Source organism: Suncus etruscus, chromosome 17 (assembly GCF_024139225.1).
Source record: "Suncus etruscus isolate mSunEtr1 chromosome 17, mSunEtr1.pri.cur, whole genome shotgun sequence".
NCBI classification, from domain to species: Eukaryota; Metazoa; Chordata; class Mammalia; order Eulipotyphla; family Soricidae; genus Suncus; species Suncus etruscus.
In genome coordinates this window covers 1,865,973-1,887,295 of record NC_064864.1, presented here as the reverse complement: position 1 = coordinate 1,887,295, position 21,323 = coordinate 1,865,973, and the positions used below count along the sequence as shown (strand labels likewise).

General features: G+C 43.6%; 1 non-coding gene across 1 annotated transcript; it reads left to right on the top strand.

Moving 5' to 3' along the window:
* Positions 1-16,190: 16,190 nt before the first annotated feature.
* Positions 16,191-16,252, top strand: LOC125995517 (U7 small nuclear RNA). The gene has a single exon (XR_007491023.1). It is a non-coding gene; the product is annotated as a U7 small nuclear RNA (small nuclear RNA).
* The last annotated feature ends 5,071 nt before the right edge of the window (positions 16,253-21,323 follow it).

Below are 21,323 nucleotides of genomic sequence, written 5' to 3'. Positions count from 1 at the left end.
ATTCCTATGTCTGAGGAGAAGAAAAAAGTTAGTATCACCAGAGAGAAACAAATACATCATGGCTCTTTCAAGAGCTATGCTCCGGTAATTACACCGTAACCATTAAATCTAATTTAGAATGTGTCTTGTCTACTTAGTTTCAAAAACTGACCAGGGGAACAGACACATAGTACAAGGGTTAAGCACAGGGCAAGTCCCGGTTCCCTTCCCAAGGAGTCTGGTGGCCTTGGCACACTCACTGACCACTGCCAGGAGTGATCTGAGCAGTCAGGTACGGTCCCGGAACAAAAGCAAACAAACAAGCAAACATGGAGGTGGATGTTTTACACGATGGCTTAAATAATTCAGAGGAGACCCTGAGATCTGGACCATTCTCCGCGATTCTTTGCTTTGACTTTTTCTTAACTGGTCACAGACATATTTAAGTGCCGCCAGGAAGTTAAATCGTATTATTTTTCGCTTTTCACTTTAAATAATTTCAAGGGGCAAGAAATAACACGTCATCCACTAACCCTCCCCTCCCCAAGCAAACAAAATGAAACATTTAGTCAGTGACAGAAATATAAAAACCCAGCAATCTTGGGTGCCTAAGAGACAGTCCTTCAGGGAAGGTTTGTTTTGCATAAAGCTGCCTGGGTTGACACCAGGCACCGGAGATATATGGGCCCTGGGGTGGGCCACGTGCAAGGTTAGGATCAGCCGTAACCCGCTGTCCTGTCTGTCTCTCCAGCTCCGGGAGTGATTCCAGAGTATAGAGCAGGAGTCGCTGGAGCATCCCGGGGTGTAGCCCCCAACCAAAGCCTGGCACTCTCCCTCAAATCACACCGCCCAACTTTCAAATACCACATCGACAGAAAAGTGAAATTCTTACGTGACAGAAACAAAACCAAGAATAGAAACTACAACTTCAACGACGCTTCTAATAGGGCCTCGGACAGGGGGAAACAAAAAGCAGCCTACTCGTCAGTCACTTTCCAAGATCTGAAAACAGACCTCCGGAGATCAGATCTGAACAAATCCCAACACCACTCACCACCAGATAAAGCGAAGGGACCTAACCAGAATGCAAAAGAAAAGATGCCATCTGCAGTGATCAGGGTTCCCTCTCCCCCCCCCACACACACACACAAATCCAACAACACTTTGGATCAGGAGTGGCAACCGGGAAAGAAGGGGGGAGGGAAAAAAGTGGGACCATCTACACCTCCAAGACAATACTTATTCAAAGAGTTCAGGGAGCCCCCCCAAAAATAAAGAACGCCTTCATGTTACCCCACGTGTTCAAAACCAGGGTGGAGAGGAGGAGAGGAGGGAGGAGAGGAGCACATACACCTATCTTGCTGACGAAACCTGCAGAGAACTTTCCAGTCCAGTGACCCGATGGCCACTTAACTTCCCTTGGAAAAACAAAAAATAGACACAGATAACAAAAGAGTTGCGGGCCTCGGAGACCAGACAGCCCAGAGTCCCAGACAGAGCAGGCAGGCAGGCAGGCAGCGACGTTGCAAGGCAGAAAGCACCCACAAATGAAAGCCTAGCTGGCCTGGCACAATCGCAGGAAGTCCCAGAAGCCTCCCTCGGGGTCAGCTCACCTCGGGGTTTGGGGGGGGCAGCCCCCACATGCCTCCCTCGAGCCCCAGCCAAGCCCCCTCCCACCCCTAACCCTTGAGCCCCGACCCCTTTCCCACTTAGACTCAAGTGGCAACCTCAAGCCCATGCCATTGGGACTGGCCTGAATAAGCCACCACCGTGCTGGGGAAGGGGAGGGACGACACTAGTGCGATTCGAATGGCTCGGGGAGGCTTCTCCCTTAAGCTGAGTTTTAAAAAACCCAAAAAGGAGGTGGGGGCATGCACGAGGTGGCCCCCCAAAGTCCACCCCATCCACCCCAGGCCCCCCAGGCCCATCGCAGCACTCCACAGGCCTGCTAGCAACAAGTGTGGGTCGGGTGGGGCGGCTGGGCACCGACCTGGGCTCCAAATGGGGCGCTGGGGACACCGCAGGGGGAGGACGCTGGCCCAGTGCACACGCCGGCCCCGGAGGCGGGTGGGGTGGCGTGGGTGGCAGGGAGGCCAGCCCTTGCAAGAGGCCCTTCCCTTCTCGGGGTGCTGCTGCAGCTGCTGCTGCTGGGCTCGGGGGCCAGGCGGGCAGGCGGGCCAGGGGGCCCCGAACCCCGAGCTCCCGCCCCCCGCGCCCGGGACCCGCCCCGCCGCCGTCACACTCGCCCGCCCGGGGCCCGCGCGACGTCTCACCGGCTCCGCCGCCGCCTCCTCCCCGGGCTGGCTGGCGGGAGGCGAAGCGCGTTTCCAGCCCCGGAGCCGCCGCGTGTCCCTCGGCGGCCACCGTCCCGGAACCGGAAGTGCAGGAACCCCAGCCAGTGGAGAGACGGAGGCCGCCCCGGTGGTACCGTTGGTGTCCTGGCGGCAGGCCGGCCGGCGGCGAGAGGGACACCCCACGGAACGCGCGAGAGGCGAACAGGCGGACGGGGTGGGGAGGTGGGTGGGGACGGCGGGGAGGACGCCGGGGAGGAGCCGGCCCGGGGAGGGGACTGAGAGGGAGGGACAAGGGGATGGGGAAGGAGGGAAGGGCGGGCCGGAAGTGGCCTCGGCGCATGCGCAAGAGCTGCGCGCGCAGCCACTTCCCGGCCGGCCGCCCCGTGCGCCTGCGCATTCTGAGTTTTTCCACCCCTCCCCGGGTACGTCGACCAGCCCCCCCCACGCACGCACGCGCACACCTGGCTGCGCCTGCGCACTCCGACGCCCCGCGGGCTGTCTTCAAGGCCACGCCCGCCGCTGGGAGCCTGGAAGTTGGACTTGATGGTGGTGGAAGACTTGAATGGGGAAACGTGTGTGTGTGTGTGTGTGTGTGTGTGTGTGTGTGCGCGCGCGCACACCTGGTTCGTGTGGTCATGAACAGGTGCGCAAGGACACTGACAGTCTCTTAAGACTCGCCACTAAAGAATAGATTTTTTTTATATTTTATACATATTTTATATTTTATAATTTGTGACTATATTTTATGATTATTTTTATAATATGTAGTTTTTTGTTTTTTATAAATAAGATTTTTTAATGTGTATCATAGTTTATTTTTATTTCTGGTATCAAGAAAGTGTTTCTGATAAAAAATAAAATAAAAGATGCCCCGTCTATCTGAACTTCAACTAGAAAGGAGTTTGTAGATCACAATGGTTTCAGTAAAATAAAATGAAAAATAAATATAAAGGCTATTTATTAACATTAAGAAAAGAAATTTAGTGTTTTGTGATGGTTCCTTCTTAGACACTCAGAGGTTACTTCTGGCTCTGAGCTCAGAAATTGATCCTGACATGCTCTGGGGTCTATAGAGGTTGATGGGCATCAAATTCTGGTAGACCGTGTGCAAGGCAAATGTCGTTCCAGCTGTGCTAGCACTCCGCCTCCCAATATTTTAATAGCAGGTTATAATAAGGAAATAAAGGGGGGAAATGAGAAGAATAAAAACCTTGAAATAGGCAGTTATGGCCTCAGTGGAACATTTATTATTGAAGCTGAAAAACAAAGAGAAGGATCAAGTCCTGTGAAGGGAGACATGAGAATGCATTGTGGGTAGAGGGGACAGAGCAAAGTTCCAAGATGGAAGGGCCACCTATCTTTCCCCAGGAATGGAAGAAAACTCAAGTAGATAGAGAGCAGAGCGGCAGCACAACTTATATTTGTTGATAAGCTGTCAAAGTTGGGCACATTAATGAGTTTATTCTAAGTAAAGATAACCCAGATTTAGGACGTTTCAACGATAATTTTTTACATTATCATTGTATGAAAGTGATGTAGAAATCATACCTCAAAATTCAAATTAGAATATTGTTTTTCTGGTTTTATCTTTCTTTTATTTTTCTTTTATTTAATTTTTTGGTTAATGGGCCACACCAGGTGGAACTCAGGGATTGCTCCTGGCTCTGCGTTTATAAACCACTCCTGGAAGGCTTTGGGGACCATGTGAATGCCATGGATCCAACCCAATCTGTCCCAAGTCACCATGTGCAAGACAACCTCTAACACCATGAAATTACTCTGACCTCAGGGATTTATTTTTCAATTTCAGTACAGTAATCAGTCATTTAAACTATTAAATATTTTGTTATAAAATTAGCTTCATATAAAATTATTTTTTCCAACTGTAAGTTAACTTAAAGTTCTTTATTTGGGGTGGGGACATCATATCCAGTGATGTGCCATGGTTAATTCCTGGCTCTGAACTCAGGAATTACTTCTGGTGGTTTTCAGGAGACCATATGGGACCATTCAGGATTCAGGATTCAAACTGGGTTGGTCATGTGCAAGGCAAGTGTCTTACTCTCTGTACTATCCTTCCAACCCCTACTGTAAGTGTTCTGAACACATTTAAGGTAGTCTGTAACATTTAATAGGTAAGGGAATATAAGATATCTTTTTAAGTTATGATATTTTTAAAGCCAGTCAAATTGGGCAGTGGGGGGGTTATATGCCAACTTTTGTGATACTAACATTAATAAATTCTGATAAACCACTTCCATTGGACCAGCCAAGTTATATTTTAAATTTTTGATGGATTTGTTGGGATACTTATAAATTGAGTTTTAAGCCAATAGAAGAGACTAGAATTAAATGTAACAAGACAATGATTAATTTTTCTGCTGAACTGAACAGGAAGGCTATATTAGAGGGAAAAGGGCAAAGTGGAGGAAGTTTTATATAGAAATGACTATATAGGAGTTGTTTGGTTTTGGTTTGGGTCCACACCTGGCAGTGCTCAGGAGTTACTCCTGGCTCTGTGCTTTATGTGTGGCTCCCAAACTAAAACCAAACCAAACAATAACAAAACAAGAAACAATAAGGGATAAGGTGCTTTTTTTGCACGTATCTGACCCTGGTTCAAATTCCCAGCATCACATATAAGGTTCCCTGAGCACTGTTAGGAATGATAACTTGGCATAGAGCCTGGAGTAAACATGAGATCACAGATGAATGTGCTCCTAACAATCCCCTACACACACACACACACACACACACACACACACACACACACACAAAATTAAATTAAAAAATTATTTTTATGTTATCCCAGGTGGGTATATCCAGTTCAAAGAAGAATAAAATAACAAGAATAAAACTCTCTTGCCACATAAAAAGCATAGTAGAAAAAAGAAAAAAAGACATTTTATTTTAGTAGATGTGAACAGAAAAACATTTCTGATAATATTGCATTGTGTGGTAATTATTTTAATTTATAATGTAAAAAATAGTAATCCTGGATTTTTATTGTAGTGTTCTTCCCCATTTTCACTTTAGCAATTATACCAACAAAAAGGGGCCCAGAGAGATAGCACAGCGGTGTTTGCCTCGCAAGCAGCTGATTCAGGACCAAAGGTGGTTGGTTCGAATCCCGGTGTCCCATATGCTCCCCCTTGCCTGCCAGGAGCTATTTCTGAGCAGACAGCCAGGAGGAACCCCTGAGCAATGCCGGGTGTGGCCCAAAAAAACAAACAAAAAAAATTATACCAACAAACGTTCCTGCTCCAGATTCAGATTTCAGCTTGAATTTCTGAGAATCCCAGTGGGAAGCAATTATGATGTTTGTGTTATCATGCCTGAAACATTTTTAAATGCTCTCTTTGTTACTGCTCTATAGCTTCTTTGTTTTCGCCACCCATAGACATTCAACTAGCATCTAAACAGGCATAACTTTGAAAAATCCCCGTGTAATGTGGGTCTTGACCAGTATGTGGAGATATGTTCATGTGTTTGAAGTTACTGTGTGATACTCCTGCTTCTACACTTCAGAGTGCTAAAATTACCTTGGTTTTTTGTTTTTGTTTTTGTTTTTTTTTGTGTAGCCAGAAAGAATGATTATAAAACAAACAAAACCCCCAGAGACTTAGCTGCACCATAAAATATACTTTAAAATTAATTTTACCTCAGCCATCATGAGGATCCTGTGACTTCTCATTAGCAATGTACATCACCAACATAATAAAATTGAAATGATATATGCATCCATAAATCAATCCTGGAATAACATACCAGGAGCAGGTCCTGAAACCTGGTGTGGCCCAACACATTTTATTTTTTAAACTAAAGCAGCGCAGAAAGTAAAGAAAGAGGTTTCTTAAGGTCCCCTCCCCCACCACAAAATTCCTCATACATTCTAGAAACTCTTGGTTACATTCAGCACAGAAATAAATGTTACGCATATCGACTGCAAAAACAGTTTTTGGCTGTGTATTGCAACTAGTGAATTATCTTGAAAAAGAAAAAATGCCATAACACCTAGAAATCGGAAATAAACCACAGACGTTTTTTATAGGCTGATTTTCATTGGAGTGAAAAGCATACCTTCTCTTGGTTTCCAGTTTGCATCTGCAAGCCTGAAGGAAAAGTTGAGAGATAGTGACTAGAACGCACAAAGTTTTCCTAGAAGACAAATTATAGTTACCCCCTCCACCTTGCCTGAATATGATTTAGCCAGGTTAAAAAGGCATAAATCTTTGTCCAAGAAAATTGTCATGAGGCTAACTGCTATTTGGCTTTTTTTTAAATGGTGGAAAATGATTCTTTGGGGACCAGAGGGATAGCACAGCGGTAGGGCGTTTGCCTTGCCTGCGATGACCTGGGAGGGATGTGGTTTGATTCCCTGTACCCATATGGTCCCCCAACCTGCCAGGGGTGAATTCTGACCGCAGAGCCAGAAGTAACCCCTGAGCACTGCTGGGTGTGGCCCAACAACCAGCCAACCAGTCAATCAATCAATCAATAATTTTTTTAAATAGAAAAATGATTTCTTTGTAAACTAAGAAATATTGAGAAGTGAATTGAAGTGTTGCATCTTGTTTACTCTCAGCAAACAACTTGAGCAGTTTAAAAGGAAGCAAGGTCAGGGATAGAGCCAAAATTGATCACAAACAAGGTAGCCCCCCCATTAATTTTTATAAAGGAAACTGATCATATAGCTCAGATGTCACTGCACGTAACATGGATGTCTCCATTATAAAGGGATAACACACTCCAGATGTGTCTTCTGGCTTTCCTGGTGAAGTGCCTAATTTTCCCCAAGAAATAATTCAGCCATAAGGCCCGTCGGTGGAAGTCAATCATAACCCCTGCGTGGATTACTAGCTCTATTTCTGACATGGCTGTGACATTATATGTCTCTTTACTTTGATTTATTTGGCTTTGCCTCCTTTGCTAAACCACAGATATTCGACCTCAGTTATCCTGCAATCTTATAGAAATTTTCAGCACCAAGACTGCTAAATTCCCCATTGGCTTATATATTTGAAACTCAAAGGTTGAGACAAGCCAGTTCCCAGCAACTTGCTTTTTCCTGCTCTCAGCTTCTTGGTGCTATACAATAGCTTCTGCCTTTCTTGAATTCTACTTTCCTGAGGCTGCGAACATCTTGCAAACCAGAACACGTCCGTCTCATGTTTCGCCTTACCTCTAGCAGGGCTCTTTTTCACCTACGTCGGGTAGTTATTTGATATGTAGATTCTAGGGTGTCCGGTACCATTGTGTTGTCCCTCTTAATGATCCCCTGCCCTTTGTTTCCCTGAAAATACGTTGCATACCAGAGTTGCACTTAAAATGTCATCAGCTGAAAAGTAAAGTTTGTCTCTTGTCTCATAAATATGGGTCCCCATACAGTGCATTTTGTGTGGTCTCAATTATTTCATATTTCATATTCGTTCACTCGTGTACCCGTTTTCCTCTCGTGAAAGTACTATGACCCACGAGAATTGCTGAGATGCAACACGTCCACAGCACTCAGATCCTTTGTGTGTGTGTGTGTGTGTGTGTGTGTGTGTGTGTGTGTGTGATATTTGTCAGTTTTCTATTTTGTTACATTTTTTAAAATTATTTAAAAAAATACATCACATTGTTGACATAGTTGATCATAATACATTTGTTCACTGATAAGTGAAAGCAGTTACTGAAAAAAGAAAAAAAGGAAGAAAAGAAAGTTAAAAAAAAAAAAGGACAGTAGCAAGCACATTTGTGAAAATTATTGTATCCAGATGAACTCATTAATACAATGGCGGAAGGTTTATTAAACTCTTTACTTTTATTTTTGTTTTGTTTTGTTTTTGGTTGACACCCAGCGGCGATTAGGGGTTACTCCTGGCTCTGTGCTCAGAAATCAGCCCTGTCAGGCTCAGGAGACCATATGAGAACCGGGATTGAAACCGCAGTCCGTCCTGTGTCAGTTGCATGCAAGGCAAACGCCCTGCTACTATGATATCTCTCTGGCCCCTTTTTAATTTTCCTTTACTTTTTTTTTTGTTTGTTTGTTTGTTTATGGGCCAACACAGTGATCTTTAGGGCTTCCTCCTGGCTCTTCACTCAGTATCATTCTTAGTGGGCGGGCCCAGGGGACCATATGCGAGGGGTGCCAGAGATCAAACCAGGTGGACTACATGCAAGGCAAGTGCCCTACCTGCTGTACTATCTATCCAGTCCTGGCTTTGCTCCTGTTTTCAACAGTAATTTTTCTAAAAGAAGGATATATAGAATATACCTAGATACATAAAACATTCTCTCCAATAGTAGCATAGACTATGGATAAATTAATATAAAGCCCAATTCTACTGATATACTGAAAGGCAAGTTCACTCATTCCATCAAAACTAAATCTTTTCAGGGGGTCTTATTTATTTTAGTAAGATTATTGTGAATTACAAGTCTTTCACAGTTATATTTAAGGTACATAGTGACAGTGAATTTAGGCCATTCCCACCATCAGAGTTGTCCTCCCTCTGTCCCTGTTCCCAGCAGGCATCCCAAGTTTCCACCCTTTGCCCCATGGACTGCTGGTGTAAAGAGGTCCGCTTTGTGTCTAGCTTGTTGTAGATTGGGGGTCTTGATTCTGTTGTTGTTGACTTTGGGTTTGGTGTTTAGGTCTGACCTTTTTTCTTTTTTTCTTTTTTAACTCAATGCCAAAACTAAACCTTAAAGTAATTTATAAACTCTGCCTCTTGAGGACAGGAGCTTTACCTAGTTGATCTTTTATATTTCCTGCTCTTTAGTAGAAAGCATTGAAAAACAGTTTGTCAAAATCCATTCTAAAGATAAAGTAGGAAAACTCAGAGTTGTCTAACTCATCTTTGGAGCCTGTGACCCACGGCCACAAACTGACACAGAGTGGAAACCTAATCCAAACATTCCTTAGTTGAAGGAATTGGAAATCTGGCCACTGGGGTGACCAATTAAGGTCTGATGTGATCCCTTTGATCCTGGGGTTCAGGCATACCTTCAGATGGTAGCAAACATAATGTAGAAAATATTTCAAGGAAGGGAAAGGGAGGGAAATTGGAAACAAGTGAGGCTCCTGGGAGAAAATAGCTCCTTCACGGGTGCCACATGCTCTGACACCCATGGCAGCCGCATGAGGAAGCAGCCTAAAATTAGCAGGGTGGGCAAGCCCAGGAAAGGAAAACTGTGGCAACTGGCCCTGCCCTCGACAGTGAGGCGAGGGACAGGAAGCCCAGCAGAACCCTTCTCGCCCTGCAGAGCTGGGAGGTGAGACAGACGTTTCATAGGGAGACACCCATGCCGGGGGGGGGGGGGGGGGGGGGGGGGGGGGGGGGGAAAGTTCATAGTATCCTTTCTAGAAAGGCCTCTAGAAATATGAGAGAATAAGCCAAGTTTCTTTTCCCTTGCTGAATGGAGGTGTTTCTAGGTTTACAGGGGTTGTTTCTGACAAGTAATGGAGTGGCCACTTTGGCATTTTTGTAAGACTATGTCAAGAAGAATGCGGAATCTTACTCCTTAGGTAAGATTATTCATGCTAATTAAGAATCCACTAAAAATGGATGAGAAACTGCAATCAAGAAAGAAAGTTTAGATATATCATAAATGGGGCCAAAGTGATAGCACAGCGGCAGGGCATCTGCCATGCATGCGGCCAACCTGGGATGGACCAGGTTTGCTTCCCCAGCATCCCATTTGGTCCCCTGAGCCTGCCAGGAGTGATTTCTGAGGGCAGAGCCAGGAGTAACCTCTAAGCACCGCCGGGTGTGGCCCAAAAACTAAAAAAAAAAAAAAAAAAAAAAAGACAAAAACATCAAAAAGCACTGTCTCACTAGGTCAATTAAAAGGAATTTTGCAATTGGACAATTCACGACATTCTAAAAATTGCAATTATTATTAGAATATAATTTACATAAACATCCAGTTCAGCTTTTTTTAAGTGTACAATTGAGTGGCTTTTAGTATATTTAGTTTTGCAGCCATTTCAGCCATCACCTTTAGAACATTTCATCATCCTCCCTCAAAAAGCTTTTATTGAAAAAACAGTCATCCCCTTTCTCCTCCAATACTCCCCTGACCCATAGCTGGAGACAACCACTTTCTGTTTCAGTAGAATGACCTAAAACTGCTAGGTTTCTGGACATGTCATACAAATGGATTTATACTATATATATGATCTTGTGTGTGTGTGTGTGTGTGTGTGTGTGTGTGTGTGTTTTGATGGAAATGCTTATTATGGCTGTAACCCGGGGAAAGCGATGCGGCTGGAGATAAAATATCCCAGTACGGACTGCTAAGCACTGAGGTCACCCCTGAGTATAGAGGGAGAAATGACATGAGACTCATTCTTTCTTGAGTGAATTTTTATAATCCATCACCTTGTGATTATTTACAGTGCCATTCAAGTGCTATATAAGATCATATGGTTAATGAATTCTGAGGGGTCATTTCTGGAAGGCTTCTGGAGACTAGATGAGGTGTCAGGGATTGAACCCAAGTTAGCTGCATTCAAGGTAAATGTCAGGGACTGAACCCAGACCTCCTGAATGCAAAGCATGCACTCACCTCATTGTGCTCTCTCTCCCTCCCTCCCTCCTTCTCTCTCTGTCTCTCTCTGTCTCTCTCTCTCTCTCTCTCTCTCTCTCTCTCTATCTCTCTCTCTCTCCTAATTTTTTTTAAATAAAGGTCATTTTCAAAGGTATGAGGTGATTTCTCTTTACGCTTTTCATTTACATTTCTCTGCTAATAAATAATAAAATATTTTAGGTTGTTTTTTTTTTTAAACCTTATTGATTGATTGATTGATTGTTGGGCCACACTCATCGGTGCTCAGGCGTCACTCCTGGCTCTGTGCTCATAAATTGCCCCTGGCAGGCTGGGGGGCCATATCGGATGCTGGGAATCGAACCAGGTCCCTCCCTGGTTGGCCACATGCAAAGCAAATGCCCTAACACTGTGCTATCTCTTCGGTTCCTTAGGCTGGCATTGTTTGTTTGTTTGTTTTGTTTTTGGGCCACACCTGGTGACACTCAGGGGTTACTCCTGGCTATGCACTCAGAAATCTCTCCTGGCTAGGGGGACCATATGAAATGCCGGGGATCGAAACCTCGGTCCACCCTAAATCATTTGCGTGCAAGGCAGATAGATGTCTTACGGCTTGCACCACCACTCCAGCCCATAGGCTGGCTTTTTTAACCACATGTTCTCCCTTAAACAATTATCTTTCTTTCTCTCTTTTTTTTTTTTTTTTTTTTTTTTTTTTTTTTTGTTTTTGGGCCACACCCGGTAACGCTCAGGGGTTACTCCTGGCTATGCGCTCAGAAGTCGCTCCTGGCTTGGGGGACCATATGGGACGCCGGGGGATCGAACCGCGGTCCGTCTCCTAGGCTAGCGCAGGTAAGGCAGGCACCTTACCTCCAGCGCCACCGCCCGGCCCCTTCTTTCTCTCTTTTTAAATTTTATTTTATTGAAACCATTGTGATCTACAGAGTCCTTCATAGTTGGATTTCAGATAGACAGTGAGCCAGGGCCCTTCCCACCTCCAGTGTCGACCTCCCTCCACCAATGGCCCCAGAGCGTGTCCTATCCCACCACCCTTTGCCCCCTGGCCTGCCAGTGGAGCAGGCCCCTTAGAGTTTAGATTGTTAAAGTTTAGGTCCCTTGATTTTATTATTGTTGACTTTGGCTTCGATACTTATAAACAATTGACTTCCTATGTCACTTTGCTTGCTTGAACTTTCAAATTTGTGTTCTCTCTCTAACACATATTCCTTTTCTTTTCCCACCATGCTTCTTTCTAAGTAAGTTTTGTGCAACCAAAACTATCTTGCTTCACTTTAAAAAATACAAACATGGGGCCGGAGAGATAGCATGGAGATAAGGCGTTTGAATCCCGGCGTCCCATATGGTCCCCCGTGCCTGCCAGGAGCAATTTCTGAACATAGAGCCAAGAGTAACTCCTGAGCACTGCCGGGTGTGACCCAAAAACCAAAAAAAAAAAAAAAAACATGTTCCAGAGCAATAGCACAGTGGGTAGGGTGTTTGCCTTGTACACCATTAACCCAGTTTCAATCCTCCACATCCTATATGTTCCCTGAGCCTGCAAGGAGTAATTTTTGAGTGCTAGTGAAGAGCCAGGAGTGACCCCTGAGCATTGCCATTTGTTGCCTCAAAACAAACAACCCCACAGAATTTCACATGCCTGCTGACTGTTATTTTATGCCTTCTTTGAAGAAATGAATCCAGCTATTCCGCCCATTTTCTGGATAGGATATTTTGTGAAGTATTTTTTTTCTGCTGTGTTGGCTTTCATAACTTTAAAAAAATATATAGCTTGGGGGGGCCGGGCGGTGGCGCTAAAGGTAAGGTGCCTGCCTTGCCTGCGCTAGCCTTGGACGGACCGCGGTTCGATCCCCCGGTGTCCCATATGGTCCCCCAAGCCAGGAGCAACTTCTGAGCACATAGCCAGGAGTAACCCCTGAGCGTTACTGGGTGTGGCCCAAAAACCAAAAAAAAAAAAAAAATAGTAAAAAAAAAAAAAAAAATATATATATATATATAGAGCTTGGCATGGTCCCTGAGATATAGTCTAAGGAGAAAGGCACTTATGTGCTTGAATGTGGCTGACTTGGGTCCAATATGGTCCTTTTGAGCACTGTGAAGAGTACTTCTCAGTGCAGTCACAGGTAGGGCTCTCAAACCAAGTTATATGTGTATCCATCTCACCTATATCTATATGTCTATATCTTATAGCTAAATGTATGTCACTTGCTAGGACAGATCATTCTTTGGAATTTGTTTGGATCAACTCTTTTTTGTTTCATCAAATTATACCCTCATCTGGCAAGTGCTATGCCACTTAGCTACTTAGCATTCCCAGTGCTTTCTTTTAATACTAGGTTTATTTGTTTGTTTGGTTTGGTTTTTTGGTCCCACTTGGCAGTGCTCAGGGGTTCCTCCTGGCTCTGCACTCAGAAATGGCTCCTGGCAGGCTCGGGGAACCATATGGGATGCCGGGATTTGAACCGCTGTTCGTCCTGAATCGGCTGAATCCATTGCATGCAAGGCTGAGTGCATAGCCTACCGCTATCCTATCTCTCCACCCCCCCCTAGTTTTATTTTAATTTTAATTTTTAATCCTAGTTTATTTTCCTTTCCCTTTCTCCTCTTCCTTTTCTATTCTCTTTACTCTTCTTTCTTCATATCTTCTTTCCTTCATTCCTTTCTTTTTTCCTGCCTGCCATTTTTTCCTTTTCTTCTCTCCTTCTGCCCTTCTCTCTTCCTTTCCTCCCTCCTTCCTTCTCTTTTTCTTTCCTTCCCTTCCTTCCTTCCATTCCTGGATGTGATGGGTGGCCATATGTGGTACCAGGGATTAAACTGTGGTCTGCTCTATTCAAAGCAATAACCTGGGGCCGGTGAGGTGGCGCTAGAGATAAGGTGTCTGCCTTGCAAGCGATAGCCAAGGAAAGACCGTGATTCAATCCCCCTGCATCCCATATGGTCCCCTCAAGCCAGGGGCAATTTCTGAGTGCTTAGCCAGGAGTAACCCCTGAGCATCAAACGGGTGTGGCCGAAAAACCAAAAAAAAAAAAAAAAAAACCAACCATAAAACAAAGCAAAGCAATAACCCCTTACTCTGTCTCTCTGGATATTAGTTTCTTTCAGAATGCAAGTGTTTTTGACTTGATGTCATTCCAGTTATCTTTGCTTTTGTATCTCCTCACCACTGGAGGTGAGTCACCACTGTAGTAATTGTAATTGCCTGCAAACCCTATTTTCTATATTGAGGCCCCAATTCCTTTCCTGCCTTTGCCTTTCCAAAAAATTGCCCCAACCTGTGATCAAAGGGTCAGTCAAAACTCACAGTCCTGTACTGTCTCCTCATTACTCAGAGAGAAGCTTTGTATTAGTGACCTCATGCTAACTTGTAGGAATCTTATCTATAATCAAGTTTTAGTCCATTGCCTTTAACTTTTGGTGTAGGAAATAAAATAGCGATTCAGTTTTCTTATTTTGTATATTGCTATCCATTTCTTCCAACTTTCAACTATGATATTTTCTGGCATATAAGATGACTGGATGTATAAGATGACTCCTTACTTTTCCTGTTAAAATATAGGGTTTTGAGCACTGGAAAGCCACACACCAGCTATGACATCCAGCGGCTGGATGAGATGTGGCGCTTTGTAACTCAGCTCCTCTGTGCGCCCTGAAAGATGAATCAGGACAAGCAGAGGACTGAGTGATGATGCCTGGCAGCTGGATGGGATACAGCTGTAAGAGGGATGGGGCCGGAGAGATAGCATGGAGGTAAGGTGTTTGCCTTTCATGCAGGAGGTCATCGGTTCAAATCCCGGCATTCCATATGGTCCCCCGTGCCTGCCAGGAGCAATTTCTGAGCCTGGAGCCAGGAATAACCCCTGAGCACTGCCGGGTGTGACCCAAAAACCACTAAAAAAAAAAAAAAAAGAGGGAGCGGATCACTTGTCCATGAAGCTGGAGTAAGTTTCAGCATGCTCTATACTGGCGTATGAGATGACCCCTGACTTTTACAAAGTTTTTCATGGATTAAAAAGTCATCTTAGGGGCCGGACGGTGGCGCTGGAGGTAAGGTGCCTGCCTTACCTGCGCTAGCCTAGGAGACGGACCGCGGTTCGATCCCCCGGCGTCCCATATGGTCCCCCAAGCCAGGAGCGACTTCTGAGCGCATAGCCAGGAGTAACCCCTGAGCGACACCGGGTGTGGCCCAAAAAACCAAAAAAAAAAAAAAAAGTCATCTTATATGCCAGAAAATACAGTACTATGGACCTATTCTTTCTCCATTCAGGTGCTCTAAATTGCTTGTCATAAGTTAACTATATATATATATATATATATATATATATATATATATATAGAATACTCTCTATTCTATTCTATTCTATTGATCTACATATCTGTTTGGTTTTTTTTTTTTTGGTGGGGGGGCCACACCCGGCCGTGCTCAGGGGTTACTTCTGGCTGTCTGTTCAGAAATAGCTCCTGGCAGGCACGGGGGACCATATGGGACGCCGGGATTCGAAACAACCACCTTTGGTCCTGGATCGGCTGATTGCAAGGCAAACGCTGCTGTGCTATCTTTTGCTGTGAGCCAATTCTGTTCGCAAGACGCCTGCGCCTGCAAACAGATTCTTCGTGAAGTTTTGGGAAAAAATCCGCAGGGAGAGAGTGGGCACACGGAATGGCGAATGACGGAAATATATTGTAGAAATGAATGAAACCACGCAGATTGCATGGGGACTTACGTCTCAAAGGATGAAGACAATTTACTTTTGAGCTGGCTGCTTTTAAAAGGCTGAGGCAGGGAAAAGCAGGGTGCAAATTCTAGACATCAAAGACACTGGGGAAAGAAAGAAGGACTCTGGCTTAAATTAGCATATTAAAGAGCTAATACTGAAGGTGAAAAGGCAGTTTGTTTTGGGTTTGCTTTGTTTTGGGTAAAACAGAAGGAAAAGGTAATTATCAGGGAAGTGGGAAGAGTGAGGAATGTTTCAGAGTTTGGGGGGGGGAAGTGAAAATTACTTTGTTTTGAGCTAAGTTTATGGAAAAACCTGATCTTGGCGCCAAAGTAGGAAAAATTACAGGGAGCTGTTAAGTGGGAGACTTTTGGCTGGATTGTGCTGTCCTTTGTTGTAGAAAGAAATTTACTAAGGCCTGATTTATTATATTGGTTTAAAATAAAGAGAGAGATAGTACAGCCACTATTGGAATTATGTCCAAACAATCCACGAAAAGGGTCAAGTGATTTTGACTGCTCTAAGCGGGCCTTTTTGGCAAATAATTCCTTTTCAGGAGGGCAATATACCTTGTGGTATGTGCCTCTCCTGAGTGGGATGTGACAATCTCTCCGGGCCCAAAACTCAAAACTTTTATTGAAATATTTACTGTTCAAGTTACAGCTCTTTTAGAATTTGTCCAGTAGGCCTTCTGGTCCCCACTGGAAGGCCTCTCTACTTAAAAGAAAAAAAAAAAAAAAAACCACTATATACTTACTGTTCTTTGTTTTTGTTATCTTCCCAATTTATTATCAATATCAGCAGCCTTTATTTATTAAATCTAAATTTATTTTACCATATTACTTATGATGTTTAAGTGCAGTCAACATTAGTTATAAACCATTGAAAATAATAATAAGCTTTTCCTCTTCTCTATTTTTATTATCCAAATAATTTAATCTTCACCATTTTTGTTAGCCTAAGTTAAATAACCATATTATGCTGACATATGTATTTAGTAGTTCAAATACAAAATAAGATTTTTACCATTTGTTTCAATGATTATTTTCTCATTAAAAAATTCATATCAAAGGGGCCAAGGATATGGCTCGGTGATAGAGCACTTGCCTCTTCTGTGTGGGTTCCTGGATTCAATCCCCAATACCACACAGCTCAGATAGATAAATAACTCATAGCATAAGAGTAGATCTAGTATTCTGATATTTGTCTCCACTCTAATTTGCTAGAGAAGGTTTGTTTGATAGCTGGTTGTCAGCTCAAATTATAATATAAATCCTTTAGCTATGTTTAGCCACTTGGCAGTAGATAAGTTGAGAATTTAGAATTCAGAAGCAGATGGTTCTAGTTGGTAACTAGATATAAAATGTTTCACCTCTGTCATGGGTTCCAGTTTGAACTTGGGTGATCGCTATTGGTATTCTGTCTTAAAATGTAAGTTTATCTGATTTGAATTTCTAATAAATAGAACCCGTGTTTAAAAAAAAAAAATCTCATCACTCCTGGCATTAATGGACATTCTTCTTGTCAGCATCAGGCTGGAGGCCAAGGTCTGAATCAGTGTGGAAACTCGACCTGCCACTGGGCCTGACTCATCAGTCTGGGCGGCCCATTCTGCCTTTGGCCTTTCCTTCAAGCCTCCAGCTCAGCACAACTATGGATAGTTCACTCCCTATGACTTCACAAAGCCAAGCTGAAAGGTACTTACATGCGTGGGAAGCAAGAGAAGCTGTATGGAAGTTTATTTAGGAAGACGTGAGGGTTGAGAGAGAACTAGATGTGAGAGAGGCAGCACTGGTTTCTCCGGAGTGGAAGCAGGCCAGCAAGGAAATGGGGGGACAAACAAGGAGATACATGCTCAAGGGAGGACTTAAGTGTGAAGAGCAAGTCTAAAGGGTGCTCCTTTGAAATATATCTTGGCGTAATACAAGGGTGAGGCGATAATTGTGACTAACATTTATTGACCACTAGCTAGGTACCAGGTACTGTTCTTCTTTCCACAGCAAGCCCATAAATTAGATTCATTCATTCTCCGCAGTTTTTTTTTAAGATGAGGAAACCATAGTACAAAGAGATTAAGTAACTTGCTTAAGACTTCTCAGATAACATGTAGCAGAGTTGGGATAAAGTTCTTTTCTTTTTCTCTCTCTCTCTCATTTTTTTTTTACTTTTTGTACTTTTGGAATGAAGTTCTAAATACAAGCACTTTCTACTTAACAATAACTTTTGTTCTTGGGCTGTCTTACTCTTCTACATGTATGTTTATGCATATATAGATCTTAATATATACACACTGATGTATATGCATTGGTGGAAGAGTAAGATGATATGTGTATTTATCTATTTTCAAACAGAACCATATCATTGTCTCGACCTTAAAATCGCCCATAATCCTGTACTAGTTTTTATTTCTAAAATACAATTTTTTAAAATTTTGGGTCACACCTGGTGATGCTCAGGGGTTAGTCCTGGTTATGCACTCAGAAATTACTCCTGACTTGGGGGACCATATAGGACACCGAAGGATCAAACCGTGGTTTGTCCTAAGTTAGCCACTTGCAAGGCAAATGCCTTACCGTTTGTGCCACTGCTCTGGCTTCTAAAATACAATCTTAGATCTGATTTATATGCATTATTGTTCAAAGTTTAAAATGCATAAAAAATCTTAATTTTACAATGGTTTTTATATTAATCTATTTTTTATTTTCTTTGCCAGATTCTTTCTCTGTACCTATTGATATGATCATATTGTTTTTATCTACCTTCGTTGCTGTCATTTATCAATGAATTTAGACATAGAGGGCTGTCGAATTAATTAAATTAATAAAGTCCTGGATGGTGCTGCATGATGGTGGATGGATGATGAGGTCTTTCTCGACCAGCCTGGGCGCCTGCGTCCCCTTCCAGCCAGCTGGTCTCAGGGTTCAGGATAATGGTGAGGAAATGACCCACAGCAGTCAGATGTCAGGAGACACGAAACTTTATTAATAATACACCCTAGCCACCATTTATGGCTTCTAAGCTAATCTTTGAAGCAGCCTGTCTGCAGCTGCCCGGCATATCAAACTGTCTCTTATCCCTCCATGATGCTTCCTCTCCTGAGGCTTCTTCCTGAATCTCCTCCTCACTTTTTCTTCTGCCCCTCAGGCAACCTTTTTGTTACCTCCTATAGACCCCTCCCAGATGTGGGCTGGTTTTACCATCAGGTAAGATTGACATTTTGCCCTGGAAGGGGTGACAGTGGGCCATCCTTATCTTCCTGGAATGATTCTCACTTAGTGATGATGTATAATACCATTGGGCCAGATTTCACTGGCGAGTTATATCAAAGATGATTCCTAGCCTGTTTTGACTGAAACTTCAAAAAAAAAAAAAGTAGAAAGAGGAGAATTCTACCAAATAGTATTTTAATGCCAGAGCAGACAGGAACACCACAAACTAGTGGTTAATATCCTTCATGAACAAACAGAAGCAAAGATTCTCAGCAAAATTGCAGCAAATCAAAGTCAACAATGCAATAAAATGTGACTCAGTAAAGGAGGGAACAAGGGAAGTATGTTCCAGGAAAGGGCCTCCATTTCTCTGCTCTACCTACCTTGGCCACAGCCTTAAGAGAGATGCTTGGCATGGTTCATGGTTGGCAAAGTCTGTCCTAACTTTGTCACAATGAAAGGTAAAAGAAATAAAATAATTTTTTTCTGTAGCTTCCCGAGGACTCGCCCTTGACCAAAAGATACATTTTAACTGTTGAGCTTCCGGAGGACCCCACCCCTTCCTAAATCCCAAGAACTTGCCCTTGACATTTTTTTTTGCCCTTGACATTTGAGCCTGTTGCAGACCTGATGACTTGTAGTTATCTAAATCTTGCAAAAATGTACCTGAGCAGATGTCAAGTGTCACTACTCCCTGAAATGGACCACCCCACCATTAGCTATATAAAGGCTTGTTAAATCTGGTTCGAGGCTCTCATTCTCTGGGAGAGCCCCTGCATGCTTGTATAACAAAACCCCTTGCTTTTGCATGGCCTCTGCCTCTTGGAGTCCTTCGAGGGATGCGTGTGGAATTCCTGACCTTGTCAATAGGAGTTCCGGTTTTGTCACCTTCCCTCACAGAAAAGAGGTTCAGGAAGTGAAACAGTGAAATAAGACAGATGGTGTTTGATGGGTTGGTTTTGCGGGCATCATCCAGTGATGCTCAGGACTCTGCTCTCAGGAATTACTCATGGTGGCCCTGGAGATTGAACCTAGGCCACCTACATACATGCAAGACAAGCACCCAACTCGCTGTACAATTACTCTGTCCCCCAAGATAGTTTTTACTGAATTAAGTTTGCTTAGAAAGACATGGAGGGCCCGGAGAGATAGCACAGCGGTGTTTGCCCTTGCAAGCAGCTGATCCAGGACCAAAGGTGGTTGGTTTGAATCCCGGTGTCCCATAGGGTCCCCTGTGCCTGCCAGGAGCTATTTCTGAGCAGATAGCCAGGAGTAACCCCTGAGCACCGCTGGGTGTGGCCCAAAAAAAAAAAAAAAAAAAAAAGAAAGACATGGAATGAAGCTTGCTCTTTAAACAAGTGCTCTCCTGGAACATGTCTGTCCATGTGCTTATCTGTTTCTGTTTGCTTATCTCTGCTCTGGAGAAGTCTGTGTTCTCTCTCCAACATATTTACCCCTCTTTTCTCTCATATCTTTCTAAGCAAGTTTCATTCAATAAAACTATCTTGAAGAAGTAGGGCCAGAAGATAGCATGGAGGTAAGGCGTTTGCCTTCCATGCAGAAGGATGGTGATTCGGATCCAGGCATCCCAGATGGTCCCCAAGCCTGCCAGAAGCGATTTCTGAGCGTAGAGCCAGGAGGAACCCCTGAGCGCTGCCAGGGTGTGACCCAAAAAAAACGAATAAGAAAGGAAAGAAAGAGAGAGAGAAAGAGAGAGAGAAAGAGAGAGAAAGAGAGAGAGAGAAAGAGAGAGAGAGAAAGAGAGAGAAAGAAAGAAAGAAAGAAAGAAAGAAAGAAAGAAAGAAAGAAAGAAAGAAAGAAAGAAAGAAAGAAAGAAAGAAAGAAAGAAAGAAAGAAAGAAAGAAAGAAGAAAGAAAGAAAGAAAGAAAGAAAGAAAGAAAGAAAGAAAGAAAGAAAGAAAGAAAGAAAGAAAGAAAGAAAGAAAGAAAGAAAGAAAGAAAGAGAGAAAGGGAGAAAGAGAAAGAAAGGGAGAAAGAAAAGCAGCAAGAGAGAAAGAAAGGGAGCAAGAAAGAGTGGCAGGGAGGGAAGGAAGGAAAGAAAGGGAGGGGAAAGGAGAGAGAAAGAAAGAAAGTGGCTTTTGGGAGGGATTCCCTGCCCTTTCTCCTTTTCTGAGTGGTTCCACCCTTCTCTGGGTGGGGCCTTGCATTTCTGCATGTCTCAATTTCTCTATCTTTAAATTTCTCAGGATTTGAGTCAAACAAGAGTCCAGGGGGTAGGAGCATTTGCTTTGTATGTGGCTAATCTGGGTTCAATCCTGATCCCCAGCATCCCATATGGTCTTCTGAGCCCTCCAGGAGTGACCCCTGAGGCAGTGTCAGGGATAATCCCTGAATGCAGCCTGGTGTGCCTCCAACCTCTCCCCCACCCCACCAAAAGGCAAAAGCAAATGGGGTTTGGTCTTCTTGCCTTTGCAATACTTGAGAACTAGGAAATCTTGTCTTGAGTTTTATCATTTCACCAAAGCACAAAGCCTTTTTATCTACTTGTAACAAAAAGGAGGCCAAATTGGGGGCCAGAGAGAGATAGCATGGAGGCAGGGCATTTATCTTGCATGC